We start from the raw sequence: 16,879 nt of genomic DNA, 5'->3' as shown, positions 1-16,879 counted from the left end.
AAAAACGGCCAACTTAGAATAATGGTGCCAATCACATCAAGATGCGATATCTACAAAAGCGGCCACTACACAAACAAGCATCAGTCAGGTAAACATGTAATGTGAAGTTAAAGCAGACACCGTTGGGGCAGTGGAACTAGTAGCAACACGAATAAAAGGCAATCCTTGTTAGCTTTCTATTGCTTTTCATTCTGGGATACTTGAATAAGTATACTCTTGTTTGGTTTTCACTGTGCTCTTTTCTGCGTTTGTATCCACAGCTGTTTAGACAAGTTCCATTTCATACAACTGCAATCAGAAGCACAATCCGATTGTGAAGGTCTATAATATTTGATAGTCATGAAGCTGTACTAGTCTGTTTAACTCTACAAGAAATAGAACTGTAAGATTTGGTACCAAACTGTCTCTCTCCTCCAGGGTCCCTGCACCTCTGTGGTTTAGGGTTAGCAGATGAAAAGATTGTCTTGACTGAGGAATAGACATGTAAAAATATATCAAGAATAATACATGGTGTACATGGTGAATGCTAGGACTACTTTGCGAGTGCAGTTTAGGATTACTGTAGCATGTTGGCAGTGGATGTCTGAATTTCGTCATTTTTTTTTCTCTTGTTCGCAGTTTGCTAATAACAGTATTTCATATTTGTGAAAATGCTGACAGTGAATGGTATTCAATAGCATGTTGACACCTGTCAGGGTGCTATAGCAGTACAAACCATGCTTCTAGTTAGTGTTGCTTAAACAGCTTCTTTCCTGTCATTCACTAACCAGTGGATACCTCTATCGACTGATCTGATTTCAGTAAGCAACATGCTTCAGCTCAGGGGACACTGCTGAGGTGCAATGACCTAGGATGGGTAATTGTAGCATGCTATGAGGAGCATGGAAACTTCCTTTGATCTAATTTAGCAGCACATGATTGAAGCAACCCCCAAGTTTGTGAAAAAAAAGGAAATTACTTATTGAGCCTGTTTAATAAGGATCAAAGCAGGAACACCAGTAGAGAAATATACAAAACGTGTATAAAAGGTAAGAAAGAAATATATAGAATAAATGTTCTTTTAAAATGCAATCCTGTCACATGTTGAGCCAGTCCTAATTATATTAATGCAAAACAGACACAATCACAAAACGTGCTTTTTAAGAGAAGTTCCCTATAAATGGGTTGTGTCCTCCGTCTAAAGATCAAATTCTGTGAGCCTGGTTTAAACACTTTAATCATGGTCTGCTGCCATGGAAACAAGCTGGACTGATTCAACACCACTTAACGTGGTCCCCAATGGTCGATTAAAATCTGTTATTGAACAAACATGTTTTGCATTTATTTTTTCATATTACTTTCTTTTATTTCTCATTTGGCTGAATATAATACCAATTTGTAGTTCAAATCTATAGTGAGGTTTGTCATTGAAGAGATCTTAAACTAACAGTGTTATAATAAGTCTACACAATTAAAAATCTCTTTAAATCTTTACCATGGGGCCATGAAGAAAGGGCACTTCAGTATTTACTACAGCTAATATGGGAATTAATGACAACTAGAATATAAACAGATTCCTCTGGGTTCAATATACTTTCTACACTAAAGCAGGAAGGCAATTATTAAAGTTTATTCCTCACCTAGGGCTTTCATAGTACAATAAAATGGTTCATGACTGTTGATTGTTTTTTTTTTTTGTTTTTTTTTATTATTTCAGTAATGAAGATTCATCTAAAAAGGGAAACAAATGGGATAATAATTTACTAGCCTCTTGTGAGATTCACCTCTGAAACTCTAGGGTTCAAATCCAACACAAGCCACAAGTGTAATTTAATGAAGCATGCACTTGATAAACTACCGACTTTAACAACTTTTGCAAACATTGTTATTATAGCTAATGTATATACAGAGTGATGCTACGGTTTATAGGGATTACATAATTAAGCATCCTGTTTGGTAAATCTCCCTTAGCACCAGTGGTGTAGTGATAAATGAAAACGTGGGTTCACTCTCCTGTTCGGTGCTTGAGGACAGGCAATGGCGTGGTAGGAACTTAGATTGACCATTATTTCCGTTTTTTTTTTTTTTTTTTTTTTTTTGTATTGGATTTGTACAAAATGCTTTGAGGCGAAAGTAACTTTAATTTCTTACCTGTACTGTATAATTGTTCAGATTTAGATTTAAATTTATACCAGTGCTTTTAATTTCTCACACTGCCCATATAACTAGGGTTCACAGAGTAGCAAAGTGAAAAACTGGGATTTATTATTTTTTTTCTTCAAGTCACTGATGGCTTACTAACTCTGAAGGCGTTAAAATAATGGTATATAATAACACAGTAATAAAATATTTAACACGGGTGTATTTCCTGCAGATGATAACATCTCATTTTCTTTATATTGTGTGAAAGACCTCGCCACTCAGGTTCTTTTACAGCAGGATTACTTTTCACCACGCGTTTGCTCCCTTTATTTGAAATACCGAACAAAATAAAATAAAACAAAAATCTTGCAGAGAGGAGGAACGCCGGTGCGGTAGGACCGGGAAATTTAAAACTTTATTTATTTATTCATTTTGTTTGTTTTGATAGTTACTTAGTTGTTCTTTTGGGTGTGTGTTTGTTTGTTAATAGGTTAGTGGTGTGTGTTTGGAGATCCCGTAATGGGGTCTCATTCAAAAGGGCTGGGGGCTCTCACCCGTCAACACGGGATCCTTTGTCTGCCTGACCCTGGTGTTTCGGTGGAGGAGTGTCTGCTGGCAGTAGGGGAGGTGGTGAGGTTTGAGAATATTAGGTCAGCGTCAAGAATGAATAAAGCGCTGGTAATATTTTTAGTGGAGGTGACGCTAGTAAACAAGCTGGTAGAGGAAGGCATTACAGCGAAAGGTGAATTTGTTCAGGTTTCCCCTCTAGTAACCCAGGTAGCAAAAGTTATTATTTCTAATGTGCCCCCGTTTTTAAAAAATTAGCCATTAGAAAAGAATTTAGCTCGTTATGGTAAACTTGTGTCCCCAATTAAGGGAATCAAAATAACAGCGTTAGGCACATCATGTCTTTTAGAAGGCAAGCGTTTGTGTTACTAAAAGATCCCAATCAAGTGATAAATTTAGCCTGGAATTTTAATGTGGAAAGGACGATTTGTGTGGTGTTCATAAGTTCTGAAACAATGAGGTGTTTTTACTGTGGAGAACAGGGACACCAGAGGAAAGCCTGCCCGAGAAGGGAGGCTAGAGCGCAGACAGGGCAGGAACAGGGCGATGCTGGCAGGGAGGAAGTCGGGGGTGTTGGGGGTGAGCGGCAGGAAGAGTCGGCTCCTGCATCGCCGCCGCAAAGCGAGCCTGTGCTGACCGAGGAAGAGGCGATCCAGTTGCTGAAAGAAACCGGAGCAGAACCACGAACACCAAGGCTTCGCACAAAGAGACCCAGCCATAGTCTGTCATTGACGGGTTCAGAGAAAATACAGCTACTACTCAGAATGGTGAAGAACCATTCAAGGTAGTAGCTAAAAAGAAAAGATTTCAACAGAAGGCTGCAGAACTACCGAATGGCAGAGCGCAGCCAGTGCAGAACTCTGAACCCGTGCAGACAGGGAGACTGCGAGCTCCAGGCGGGGCATCAGTCCCTCCCAATGTGGAGGAAGAGAACACAGTGGACGGTGAGCCGAGTGTGGTACAAGACTCTCCGTTGGCTGAATCTCAGCTGCCTGAAATACTGACGGCTGTGGCAAAGACCGGTGTCGAGGAGTCGGAGGGAGCTGTGGAGGAGTGGATTCTTGGGGGCGAGCGAGAGGACAGCGCAGAAGAGATGGAGGGGGAGCACTCTGACTCCTCGTTAATCTCAGACATCCCTCATAGCCAACCCTTCAGTAAGAAATAATTACACACGCTTGAGCAAGTAAATGATTTTATGACAGAAACAAAAGGGAAAAGGGGAGTAGAAATAGAGAGTTTTTTCCCTGATTTAAGGTTATTTCTCCACTCTGCTCACGTTATCACAAGGAAAGCAACAATAGAAGAATTTGATCAGCCAAAACGTTATAGATTAAAAAAAAAATTGTTCAGAAAATTAAGAAGGATTTTAACAATGGTTCAAAATCTCTTGTTTAAACATGGATGTGTTTTAAGAAACTTCTTTTATTACTTGTTTTAGTCTGTTAGTTTTTCTAGCCATGATTGAAAAGTGCGTTTTTGTTTCTTTTAATCTAAACAGCTGTAGACAGTCTTTTAAGAGGGCACAGCTAGTAGAGTTTTTAGAGCAGAAGCAGGCGGGGGTGGTGTTTCTGCAGGAAACGCACTCTGATCAGGAGAATGAGGAGGCGTGGCGAGCGGAGTGGAAGGGGTTGTGCGTGATGAGTCACGGCGCTAGTACTAGTGCAGGAGAAGCCGTGCTTTTTAAACCCAGCCTAGGGGCAGTTTTATTAGACATGGATGAAATCGAGAAAGGGAGGATTTTAAAAGTAAGAGCTAGGCTGGGCAGTACAGTATGTTTTTATTAATATTTATGCCCCCAATAGAGGGGGGGAACAAATTTTATTTTTTAAAAAATTAATATTAATAATAACGATGTGGTGGTACTAGGAGGAGATTTTAATTGTACTGTTAATTTTAATATTGATAGAAATAATGATGAACCACATCCTCAGTCCTCCAGAGAGTTGGCTGCAATGTTAGAGTCCAGTGACCTGGTTGACATATGGAGATGCCTGCACCCCAGTTCAAGACAATACACCTGGTCTCAGTATCACACAAACTGTGTATATAGAGCGAGACTAGACCGGTTTTATACTTCTAAAAATGATTTAAATAAATTCATCAAAGCAAGAATCATCCCCAGTAGTCTCTCTGACCACCACTGTCTATTAATTACAGTAATAATTCAATCAGAACCCCACAGAACATCTTACTGTCATTTCAATGTAAAAGTACTACAAGATGTAAAATTCAAGCAACAATTCAAACTTTTTTTGGATAATTTGGAAAAAAGAAAAAGCACAGTATAAAGATTTAAGACAGTGGTGGGCATTGGCAAAATACAAATAAAATGTTTTTGATAACAATATATTATAAATGCAACCAGGTCACTGAACACAGCCGTGAGAGAACTGGAGTCCAAAATCCTCCTCCTAGAGGAAAGTTTAAATTCAGAATTTAAAGAACAGACGCTGGAGAACCTAAAAGAGCAGAAAATCACGCTGGGGAGCTTGCTGAAGGAAAGGGTGAAGGGGGAGATTGTGCGTTCCAGATTCATGGAGTTGAGAGACATGGATTCCCCCACCAGTTTCTTCTTCAACCTGGAAAGGAAGAGAGCGGACAATAAACATAAGAACATAAGAAAGATTACAAACGAGAGGAGGCCATTCCGCACATCTTGCTCATTTGGTTGTTAGTAGCTTATTGATCCCAGAATCTCATCAAGCAACTTCTTGAAGGATCCCAGGGTGTCAGCTTCAACAACATTTCTGGGGAGTGATTCCACACCCTCACAATTCTCTGTGTAAAAAAAGTACCTCCTATTTTCTGTTCTGAATGCCCCTTTGTCTTATCTCCATTTGTGACCCCTGGTCCTTGTTTCTTTTTTCAGGCTGAAAAAGTCCTATGTGTCGACACTGTCAATACCTTTTAGAATTCTGAATGCTTGAATTAAGTCGCCACGTAGTCTTCTTTGTTCAAGACTGAACCGATTCAATTCTTTTAGCCTGTCTGCATATGACATGCCTTTTAAGCCCGGAATAATTCTGGTCGCTCTTCTTTGCACTCTTTCTAGAGCAGCAATATCTTTTTTATAGCGAGGTGACCAGAACTGCACACAATATTCAAGATGAGGTCTTACTAGTGCATTGTACAGTTTTAACATTACTTCCCTTGATTTAAATTCAACATTTTTCACAATGTATCCGGGCATCTTGTTAGCCTTTTTTATAGCTTCCCCACATTGTCTAGATGAAGACATTTCTGAGTCAACAAAAACTCCTAGGTCTTTTTAATAGATTCCTTCTCCAATTTCAGTATCTCACATATGATATTTATAATGTACATTTTTATTTCCTGTGTGCAGTACCTTACACTTTTCTCTATTAAATGTCATTTGCCATGTGTCTGTCCAGTTCTGAATCTTGTCTAGATCATTTTGAATGACCTTTGCTGCTGCAACAGTGTTTGCCACTCCTCCTACTTTTGTGTCGTCTGCAAATTTAACAAGTTTGCTTACTATACCAGAATCTAAATCATTAATGTAGATTAGGAATAGCAGAGGACCTAATACTGATCCCTGTGGTACACCGCTGGTTACCACACTCCATTCTGAGGTTTTTCCTCTAATCAGTACTTTATGTTTTCTACATGTTAACCACTCCCTAATCCATGTACATGTGTTTCCTTGAATCCCAACTGCGTTCAGTTTGAGAATTAATCTTTTGTGCGGGACTTTGTCAAAAGCTTTCTGGAAATCTAAATAAACCATGTCATATGCTTTGCAATTATCCATTATCGATGTTGCATCCTCAAAAAAATCAAGCAAGTTAGTTAGACACGATCTCCCTTTCCTAAAACCATGTTGACTGTCTCCCAGGACCCTGTTACCATATAGGTAATTTTCCATTTTGGATCTTATTATAGTTTCCATAAGTTTGCATATAATAGAAGTCAGGCTTACTGGTCTGTAGTTACCTGGTTCAGTTTTGTTTCCCTTTTTGTGGATCGGTATTACGTTTGCAATTTTCCAGTCTGTCGGTACCACCCCTGTGTCAAGAGACTGCTGCATGATCTTGGTTAGCGGTTTGTAAATTACTTCTTTCATTTCTTTGAGTACTACTGGGAGGATCTCATCCGGCCCAGGGGATTTGTTTATTTTAAGAGCTCCTAGTCCCTTTAACACTTCTGCCTCAGTTATGCTAAAGTTATTTAAAACTGGATAGGAACTGGATGACATGTGGGGCATGTTGTCAGTATCTTCCTTTGTAAAAACTTGTGAAAAGTAATCATTTAATATATTTGCTATTTTTTTTTTTTCTTCCTCTATGATTTTGCCATTTGTATCTCTTAAACATTTAATCTCCTCTTTGAATGTTCTCTTGCTGTTGTAATATTGGAAAAACATTTTGGAATTGGTTTTAGCTCCCTTAGCAATGTTCATTTCTATTTCTCTCTTGGCCTTTCTAACTTCCTTTTTGACTTGCGTTTGCAGTTCTGTGTACTCTTTCTGTGTACTTTCTTTTTGGTCCTTTTTTAATGCTCTGTAAAGTGCCTTTTTTCGCTGAATATTTTTTTTTAATTGATCTATTAAACCATTTTGGCAATTTAGTTTTACATTTAGATTTGTCTACTTTAGGGATATAATTGTTTTGCGCCTCTAGTACTACATTTTTGAAGAACAACCATCCTTCTTCTGTGGGTGTTTTCTCTATTTTACTCCAATCTACTTCTGTTAGTCTCTGTTTCATACCTTCATAGTTTGCTTTTCTAAAATTGTAAACCTTAGCTTTAGTCATTACTTTTGGGGTTTTAAAAAACACTTCAAATGAGACCATGTTGTGGTCTGAGTTTGCCAGTGGTTCTCTGACCTCTGTTTTAGTTATTCTGTCTTCGTTATTTGAAAAGACTAAATCAAGGCATGCCTCCCCTCTAGTCGGTGCCTTGACAAATTGTGTTAGGAAGCAGTCATTTGTCATTTCCACCATTTCTATTTCATCCTTCGTGCTACCCACCGGGTTTTCCCATTTTATATGGGGGAAGTTGAAATCCCCCATTAGTATGGCTTCTCCTTTGCTACACACATTTCTAATGTCATTGTATAACAGATTATTTTGCTCACCGTCTGAATCTGGCGGTCTATAGCATGCTCCTATTATTATGCCCTTTGAATTTTTGTCCGTTATTCTGACCCATATTGATTCGGTTTTATTTTCTTTGTCCAGGTTTAACACCTGGGCTTCAAGACTGTTTCTTATGTATAGCGCTACCCCTCCTCCTCTTCTGTCCTGCCTGTCTTTCCTATACAGTGTATACCCACAAATATTATATTCGTCCCCATCACTCTCAGACAACCAAGTTTCTGTAACACCTATCACATCATAGTTACCTGTTAGTGCAGTAGCTTCAAGTTCTAGAATTTTGTTTCTGATACTTCTAGCATTTAGATAAATACATTTAATGGTTGTCTTACCTGAGTTGTTGTTCTTGTTTTGATGCGGTCTCCCTTCTGTTTTTTTTTGTTGATTTCTCCCCCCTTCCTTTCTAGTTTAAATGCTTCTGAACCTGCTCGAGGATCTTTTCTCCAAGTAGACTGGTTCCCTTGTTATTTAAATGCAGTCCATCCCGTCTATACAGATAGTCCTCGTTGTAGAATGTGGTCCAATGATCAAGATAGGTGAAGCCTTCCCGTGTGCACCACGTCTTCAACCATGCGTTTTGATTAATTATTTCCAGCTGTCCATATGGTCCTTTGCAAGGTGCCGGTAGTATACCAGAAAATACCACAGTTTTGGTTTTCTCTTTTAATTTCCTTCCTAGCTCTCTGAATTTGTTTTGCAGGGATTTTGGTCTGTCTCTTCCAATGTTGTTTGTACCGATGTGGACGACTACTACCGGGTCGTCTCCTGTTCGTTCTAGGAGCCTGTCCACGTTTTCAGTGATGTGCTTGACCGAGGCTCCCGGAAGGCAGCACACTGTTGTAGTAAGGGGGTCCAAACTGCGAATTGAACTTGCTGTGTTTCTCAATATGGAGTCCCCAACAATCATGACCTCCCTTCTTTTTGCTGTCTGGTCACCACTGTCAATAGGGTCCTGGATGTTGTTCCTTTCATTCTCTTGTTGTTGGTTCTGCTCATCAAAATTCTGAAGTGACTCAAATCTGTTGGTTGTTTTGATTTCTGGTGGTTGTGTTTGACGAAGTTTCTTTTTTTCCCTGCTTCTGCCTACCTGAACCCAGCTGTTCTGACCTTCTATCTCCCTGGTGGCTTTCAGTCTGTTAGGGGTGATGCAGACTTCCATGAATTGTGGGTGTGCCAGTTCCTCAAGATCCTGTTGCTGTCGCACTTCTTCCAGCTCCATTTCTAGCATACTTACTAGTTTATGCAAATCCTGGATCGTGCGGCACTTTACACACACTTGGTTTAGCTCCGCTGGGTTTTCTCGGATTTCCCACATCAAGCAGGTGTCACAGATTACTGGCTTGAAGACCATGTTGAGGTTTTTTTTTTTTTTTTTTTTTGAAGTTTAGTTTCTTCTGCAGCTGTCAGCCTGCTTTCAAACTGCTTCTAAACTGCTCTGTACTTTTCCACGCCTGTACTTCTCCCACTCGCTGTCACTGGGAAGACTGCCTCGTTTAACTGTGTTGTTCTGCTGTGCTGTTGGCTCCTCCCCTTGCCCGTGTCTCAGAACGGCGCTGAATTTGAATCATCTGCTTCGAGTTTCAGCTTGTTTGTTATCAGAAAAACACATGCGGCTGTTTGACTTTGAGCTGCTGCTGTGTTTCCCCAATGTCCTGTGTTTTCTAATTAAAGCAATTAAAGATGCAATTTCTCCTTACTGCTTCTAAACTGCTCTGTACTTTTCCATGCCTGTACTTCTCCCACTCGCTGTCGCTTCCATTCACTGTCGCTGGGAAGACTGCCTCATTTAACTGTACTGTATCAGGACTTCTGGTGGGAAAGAACTGCACACTCAGGAGGAAATCATCAGAGAGGCTGTGCATTTTTACAAGGAACTTTATAATAAAGAACTGTGCAACCGAGCAGCTGCTCCATGGGTTACCCAGAGGAACAGCAGATTCAGCTGGATGCACCGCTGACCCATCAGGAGATGACCGCCGCTGTCAAGCAGCTCTCCAGTGGAAAGGTTCCTGGGATCGATGGACTGCCAGCAGAATTTTATAATATTTTTTGGGATATAATGGGGGAGGATTTGCTTCAGGTTCTGAGAGAGGAACTGCCTCTTAGCTGCCATAGGGCAGTGGTTACACTGCTGCCCAAAAGGGAGACCTTTGCCAGCTTAAATATTGGAGACCCTTGTCACTTTTATGTTCTGATTTAAAGATTATCAAAAACAATCACTAATAGATTAAAAACAGTTATTGGAACTGTGGTACATATGGACCAAACATATTGTATACCAGGTTGCTCTCTTTTTGATAACCTGTTCTTTATTAGAGATTTTTTTACTGTAAATGATATTTGTGATTTTAATGTAGGAATGGTCTGCCTGGATCAAGAGAAAGCTTTCGATAGAGTCGACCACACCTACCTCTTTAAAACACTGGAGGCCTTTGGGTTCGGCCCTGGTTTTATCTCTTATATTCGGCTTTTACATTCCAACATTTTTAGTATTTTAAAGATCAACAATGGTCTGAGTCAGCCCTTCCTAGTGTGCAGGGGTATATGGCAGGGCTGTGCCCTGTCTGCTATGCTGTATTTGCTGGGTCTCAGAATGGAGGGACTTTGCTTAAATTGCAAAATGTGGAGGAAATTGTCTTTCACACAATGAATAGCAAACATATATACAAACTGTTTGTTAAAGCCACAGAGTATAGTAGGCTAAGGGGTCTAGTAGACTCCAAGTGGAGAGCTTACTTATCTGTAGAGGAGGGGCACAGGCCGGTGTGGAGGGTGCTGTACAAGCCACCCCTTGCCAAGAGAGTGGGGGACCTGCAGTGGAAGATTCAACACTGCATTGTGTCCACAGGCAGGTTTCTCCATAGAGTGGACCCCAGTATTAGTGAGCAGTGCGCTTTCTGCTCAGAAGAGGAAACTCTCTTTCATGTCTACAGTGAGTGTGAGAGGCTGTGGCCACTTTTTAATTTACTGCAGGGAATCCTGAATAATTTAGGGGTTATTTTTAGTAAGGAGCTTTTTTTTTTTGGGGTTCTATACAGTTTTAAAATGAAAAACAGGTGTGTTCTTATTAATTTTTTAATTGGACAGGCAATTTTGGCTATTTTAAAGACAAGTAAAAATCAACTCTCTGGTTCTGGACTGACCAGTTTAGTGGTTCAGTTCAGGGTACTCGTTGTCAGCCAGATCAGAGTAGAGTTTGAGTATTTTAAACTGGTCAGTAACCTGGAGGACTTTCAGGATAGATGGTGTGTGGGAGACGCCTTGTGTGCTGTGAGTGAGGGGGGGGAGCTCCAGTTTTTGTTCTAATTTTAATTTAATTTTTTTTACAGTGTTTTTATTTAGGCTTTAATCTGTTTTTAACAGGGGGAAAAAACACTGTGTTTTTTATGGATTATTGATCCTTTTATTTTGGTTAAAATCTGTTTTTAAGGAGAACACGATGTATTTTAGGATTTTTTATTTTTGCTGAGGCAGTAGGAATCAACTTTTGTTGTGTTTTACTTTTATTTGAATTTTAATGGATTTTATTTGAAATATTTAAATAAAGGATCTTAAAAGTCTGTCTTTGTCTGTCTCTCTCTCTCTCTCTCTCCCCTTTTTTTCCATAAAGCCCCACACAACAATTATATATAACAATACTACACGTTCGTGTTCACCATCCCTTATTTATAAAACAATTTCCATTTATCTAAAAATAACTTTACAATACAATAGTGCTTACCTACTCAGTGGTACTATCCCAGGATCTCCAATATCAGCATTATAAACTGAAAAGTTACTTTGCGAATTTAATTTCTTTAAACATTTTAAACATTAACAGTAACCAAACAACCAAGAAGAAACTGGGGAAAAAAAAGATGTACCCTAAACAACCATTTTGATAAGTCGAAATATGAAATGACCTTGACAATGTTTTACTGCTGCGGCAGTACCGGGTGGTAAAGAGAGAAGGGACTTCCACAGAACCCCAGGGATTCCTGCGGTACGGGAAAAAAATGGTGTTCAATTTTGCAGGATGGGATGGTACACGAGTGAAGCTCACAGGAACAAGCAGGACCGGGAAACAAAAAAAAAAAAAAGTAAAACTCTTAGGACGGACAACAACGGGATGAAACCTTCCGGGAATGGCATGGAATAGAACTACTCTACCACCAGCAGACAGGAGTGTATTTTTGCTCTTTAAAGTCATTAAAGAGCCTATGATATGGAACATATAATCACATACATGTTACAAAATTATGTTTAATCACACTACAATTAATCAAATATCACCCAGAAATACAAAGAGGGCAATCTCCATTACTCCATTACTTTTAGCGTTTTTTTTTTTTTTTTTTTTTTTTGTTCTTTTTACTTTGTCAACTTACTTTGCTATTAACAAACTTAACATACACATTGTATACATCCAGTAAACGAACTGCAGTTATTCTGGGATCTATTCATCAAAGGTTTCAAAATTCCTTATTATGAACAGATTAAGAACAGTATAAGAATTGTTTGTGATTCATCAAATATGTATTTCAGCATTTCCGACAACTGAATGATGTCATGCCATACCAAAAAGCGACTGTTTTCCACAATCCAACAAATCCTAAAAAAATGTTGGTTTCCTAATTTGCACATCATTCAGTATAAAATTTGGAAAAAATGATTCATCATACACTCCTGGTGTAAAGAAGGACCTTTTCCCAATCGATATTTAACACCACGTCTCAGCTATTCTTAACACGACAAAACATAAAACATGATCGGGGCTGCGGTATTGGCAGAAAATGCCAATGCAAATGCGTTTGCATGACTGTGGCAAAGTGGCTGGTGAAGGGGAACAGGTGTAGCAGTGATGCCATGCAGGAGTGACAGGCAGACAACGATAACCAGTGAAATGGTGCTTTTATTTATAATCCAGGTCTGGTGACCGTAAAATAATAAATCCCCGGCTATACACAACAATGTGTAAAGCGCGGGGATAACAAGCAGGCCACAGTCCCGAAGAAAAACTAACACACGGTCACCGGTCCTGGGTGAGTGCAGACGTGCATGTGCGGTAGTGCAGACACGGGTAATTCATGACGGTTGGTTCTGACCCTCGCGACAGCTCCGGATTTGTGCGTTTAGCTATCTAGTGGTGAAGAACAGACAATTCACAGGACAAACACAATAACACACAACATGTATTCTGTTACACACACTGAGAGCTCCTCTCTCAATCCTTCTCTCTCTCCGGATCATTTAACCCAAACGAAGGAAAAGATCAGCGTTACCCTGGCCCCTATATGTAATCCTGCATGACATCTTGGTAAACGGTTGCAGCTGCTTTATTACTTGCAGCTGCCCCTCGTTTACCTTTCAAGTCAATACGGTCTTACAACAGAGTCTCAGGCTGACCCACTTCCTGGTTCCGGAAACGAACTCTCAGGCCAGTCCTACCAGATACTTCTCCTCTCGTTCTTTAGCACCCTCACAGGTCGGGAGGAAGATTTATCACCAGAATTATGGTGATCATTATGACCTAGAAAACGAGGCTGCTATGCAACATTCTTTTCTTTTCTAAACATGAGAAAAGATGAGGTGAAAAGAAGATTCTGAAGGACAAAAGGCTAGATAGAACTCATGCTTTACCAGTACACATCAAAGTTCAATTGGCAATGGGGTTCTACGCCACTGGATCGTTGGAGAGACCCGTAGGGGATCAGTAAGGAGCTGTGGGCCATATTCCCTGAATATGATAATAATACATGAACGTGTATTGATGATATAACTGGACTAATTAATAAAACTGTTGTGTCTTAGATAAAGAGCAAAGTGCTGTGTCTTAGGAAAAGAACAAACTGATGTGTCTTAAGAAAAGGGCCCCTTGGTTCCTAGCAGGAATTCTTTACTGAAGATGACCAGTGCTAGGAAGGGGGTATGTGGCCTGGATGAGACTAAAAGGACAGTGAAAAGACCATAAAACTGAAAACACAAGCGGTTTGGTGCAAGAATGACATAAAATATAAATGTCAACAGTCCCAACCAACTGCAACAACAAGCTGTTGAACGAAAAGAAGCAGACAAAAAACAGATCTCAAAGATCTGCAAGTTAAAAAGGTGAGGTACACAAGTGACCGAGATTTGACAGAAATGCAATGATTCTTGGCTGTAAGTCTCCCTCCCAACCTGTGAGGGCGCTAACCAGCGAGAATAGAGTTCTTTGGATGGGCTGGTCTGACAGTTCTTTCCCAGGGTCGGGAAGTCGGCCAGTCTGGAAGAAGGCGAGACTGTTGCAAGAACTCATTGACCCGGAAAGGAAACAACGTGGCATCTGCAGACTAGATAGCAAGAGTGAAAAATCGGGACACTTTCAGTTGGTGCGGGGTGGATAGAAACCTTGTTTAAATGAACTACTGCACAACGCAAGTGACGCAAACTACATCTTCTGTAGACAGGCTTTTTTTTATTCCTTCAGCTTCCTGTATGCATTGCACTTAGGCAAAAACTTTCTTATTTACTGTTCATATGACAACGATATTTTAGTCAGCCTATCAGTGCATCTGTACTGGTTTTTCTGTGACCTACTGTACTGCAGGTGGGACAAAGTCAGTGCTGCATTGTTTTGATTTAGGTTGCTAAAATCTAGTCTTCAGAATTAGACATGCAAAAAATGGACGACAAAGCAAAACAAACAGAGTATATATTCGGCTGAGGATCGTGACAACACATTTCCCAAATAAACTGTACATGTAGATGGAGGTAATTGTACTGCACATCTTGTAATATGACTTACAGAAAATACGATCGATCGCTAGAACTTCAGAATCACACATTAAACAAACAGCTACTACAGAGGCTGCTGAACAGAACACGTAAAACAAACAACAGCTTTCAGAAATCAAACTGTAAAGTCAGCGCAGACAAAAAAGTATTCCTGTGTTAACTGTACCCAAGTTAAATCAGCACTACAGGTACAATCAAGCATAGCTACCTCGGTTCAAACAACCTGCTGTTTACTTTTTAAGCGCAGTTAGAATTTTTTTACACCCGAATATAGACAGGTTTTCTTTGTTTGACACGGTACTGATAAAATAAATTCTTGAATGGGACAAATAACATGACAACGAACGTGCTGCTACATTGCCTTAATTAAACAATGCCAAATACCTTTGGGTATCCGTGTTTTGGAGCTGTTTCTAATCGATTTCCACATCTGTATAACTTGGGAAAGCGCTGCCTTACACTTCCAACCAATTCAGTGGATGCAGGCGTACAGTCTCAATGTATGAGCAAATCCACACCAGACAGAGAATGTCAGCAGCAACTGCAGGGGATGCTGCATGCTTGCCTTTAAAAAATGATAGTGCTATGTTTTAGTGGGGAAGCAAGTACCACTATTTTTAGGCTTTTGTAGTGCTCTGAAATATTATCTACGTGTATTTAATGTTTAAAAAGGTCTCCGAAATGTCCTTGAAATCCTTATTATAATCCTAATCCTAACTGGATGATTTGGCCATTAACATAACATCCTTTTTGCTGATGACATAACTGCAGAAGTCCTTGCAGCGCATGCTGAAATTCATTTTTACTTTTGAGCTTCGATTACTCGTGCAAGCTTCAATTCACAGTCACAATAATAATAATAATAATAATAATAATAATAATAATAATAATAGTAATAATAATAATACTGTTGTATCCCACAGGCGTGATGCTTCACATCCAACTCGCCACCATGTGATGCCGGGCTCTTTTTTACACACTTTACAAAATGCCTTTGTAGCACAGTCATCCAGTCCCCCCTGTGTTCGGTACCTGTCTTTTTTGTTTTATAGTGACAGGCTTATCAACAACAGCCACTGTGACACTTCGGCAGTAAAACCAGACGCACCAAGTGAAACACATGACGCACACCACATCATATGATTGCAGGTTAACGTGATTGGATAGCCACATTTCTGCAATGCAAACAACTCACTCAACAACACGCCCTAAATCAGTAGAGTATGCTGTTGCACCACGAGACAGTATAGCAGCCACTTATACGAAATTTCCTGAGAAGAAAATAAAAAATTCACATCTTACGCCTGGGTTTTCAAAGTTTACTCCAAAAATCGTGACAAAAGTTGTCTCGAAAGTACCTCAATCGGGACATGGGACAAAGCCCCTAATATTGGGACGATACTGCTCTATCGGGACGACTGGTCACCCTACTTATATGAGAAGTGGGTAAACGATATATTACCCAAATTTAAAGTGGCTAAGCATTGTTTACCTGCATATACCCTCGACTACACCACTGAGTAAAACTCAAAAGAAAAGTTTAAAATACCTGGTAGTGCGAAGAAGTCTCCCATCCAAGTACCAACCAGGCCTGAAAATTATTATTTTATTTCTTAGGAGACACCCTTATTCAGGATAGTTCACAAATGTGACTTTAATTGTTATTACATACAGTTACTCTTTTATACAGTGGTGCTTTCTTACTGGACCAATCTAGCTAAAGCAGCAGTGTGTCCCCCACCTGGGATAGAACTCATAACCTTCCACTCAAGAACACAGTGCTCTAATCACTACTTCACATATACTACAAGTGAAGAAGCTCTAATCTCTCGTTTTATAACATTTTTTTTGTATAAAAATGTCTACACTGGATAAAAGCATCAGCCAAATCAATTAATATGACATATTTTCTGGCTTGCTATTTATTAATGTATTAATTAATTTATACATTTATAATATAAACATTAATTTATACATTTACTTATTTAAAATATTAGTATTCCTCTATGCATTTTTAACTCATTTATTTATTTCTACCTAATAAATTATTCCTTTATTTATTTTTTAATTAAACAAGGAAATACAATTTATGCCACTCTTGTGTACAATTCCATTCTACTCTTGTGTACAATTCCATTCTAGCAAACAGGAAACTAGATATTTTCAAACAGGAAATAGAGAATTTCTAGAATCGAGCAGAACCTTCAGGTTTTCAGCAAAAGCTGGTCAGGCATGGATGTAAGCTTAAAAAATTAATGCAGTGCAATAACTGCCCAGTGGCGAAGTGGACTAAGGCCGTGTGTGCTTTAAACATGTCATGT

At 39.5% G+C, this 16,879-nt stretch overlaps 1 pseudogene; it reads right to left on the bottom strand.

Annotated features, from left to right (window-relative positions):
• Positions 1-12,813: 12,813 nt before the first annotated feature.
• Positions 12,814-16,879, bottom strand: part of LOC121303617 — a 65,777-nt pseudogene continuing 61,711 nt past the window's right edge.

Source organism: Polyodon spathula, chromosome 34, assembly GCF_017654505.1.
Source record: "Polyodon spathula isolate WHYD16114869_AA chromosome 34, ASM1765450v1, whole genome shotgun sequence".
Classification (NCBI taxonomy): Eukaryota; Metazoa; Chordata; class Actinopteri; order Acipenseriformes; family Polyodontidae; genus Polyodon; species Polyodon spathula.
The sequence above is the reverse complement of the archived record's forward strand: the minus strand, read 5'-3'. Positions and strand labels throughout refer to the sequence as shown.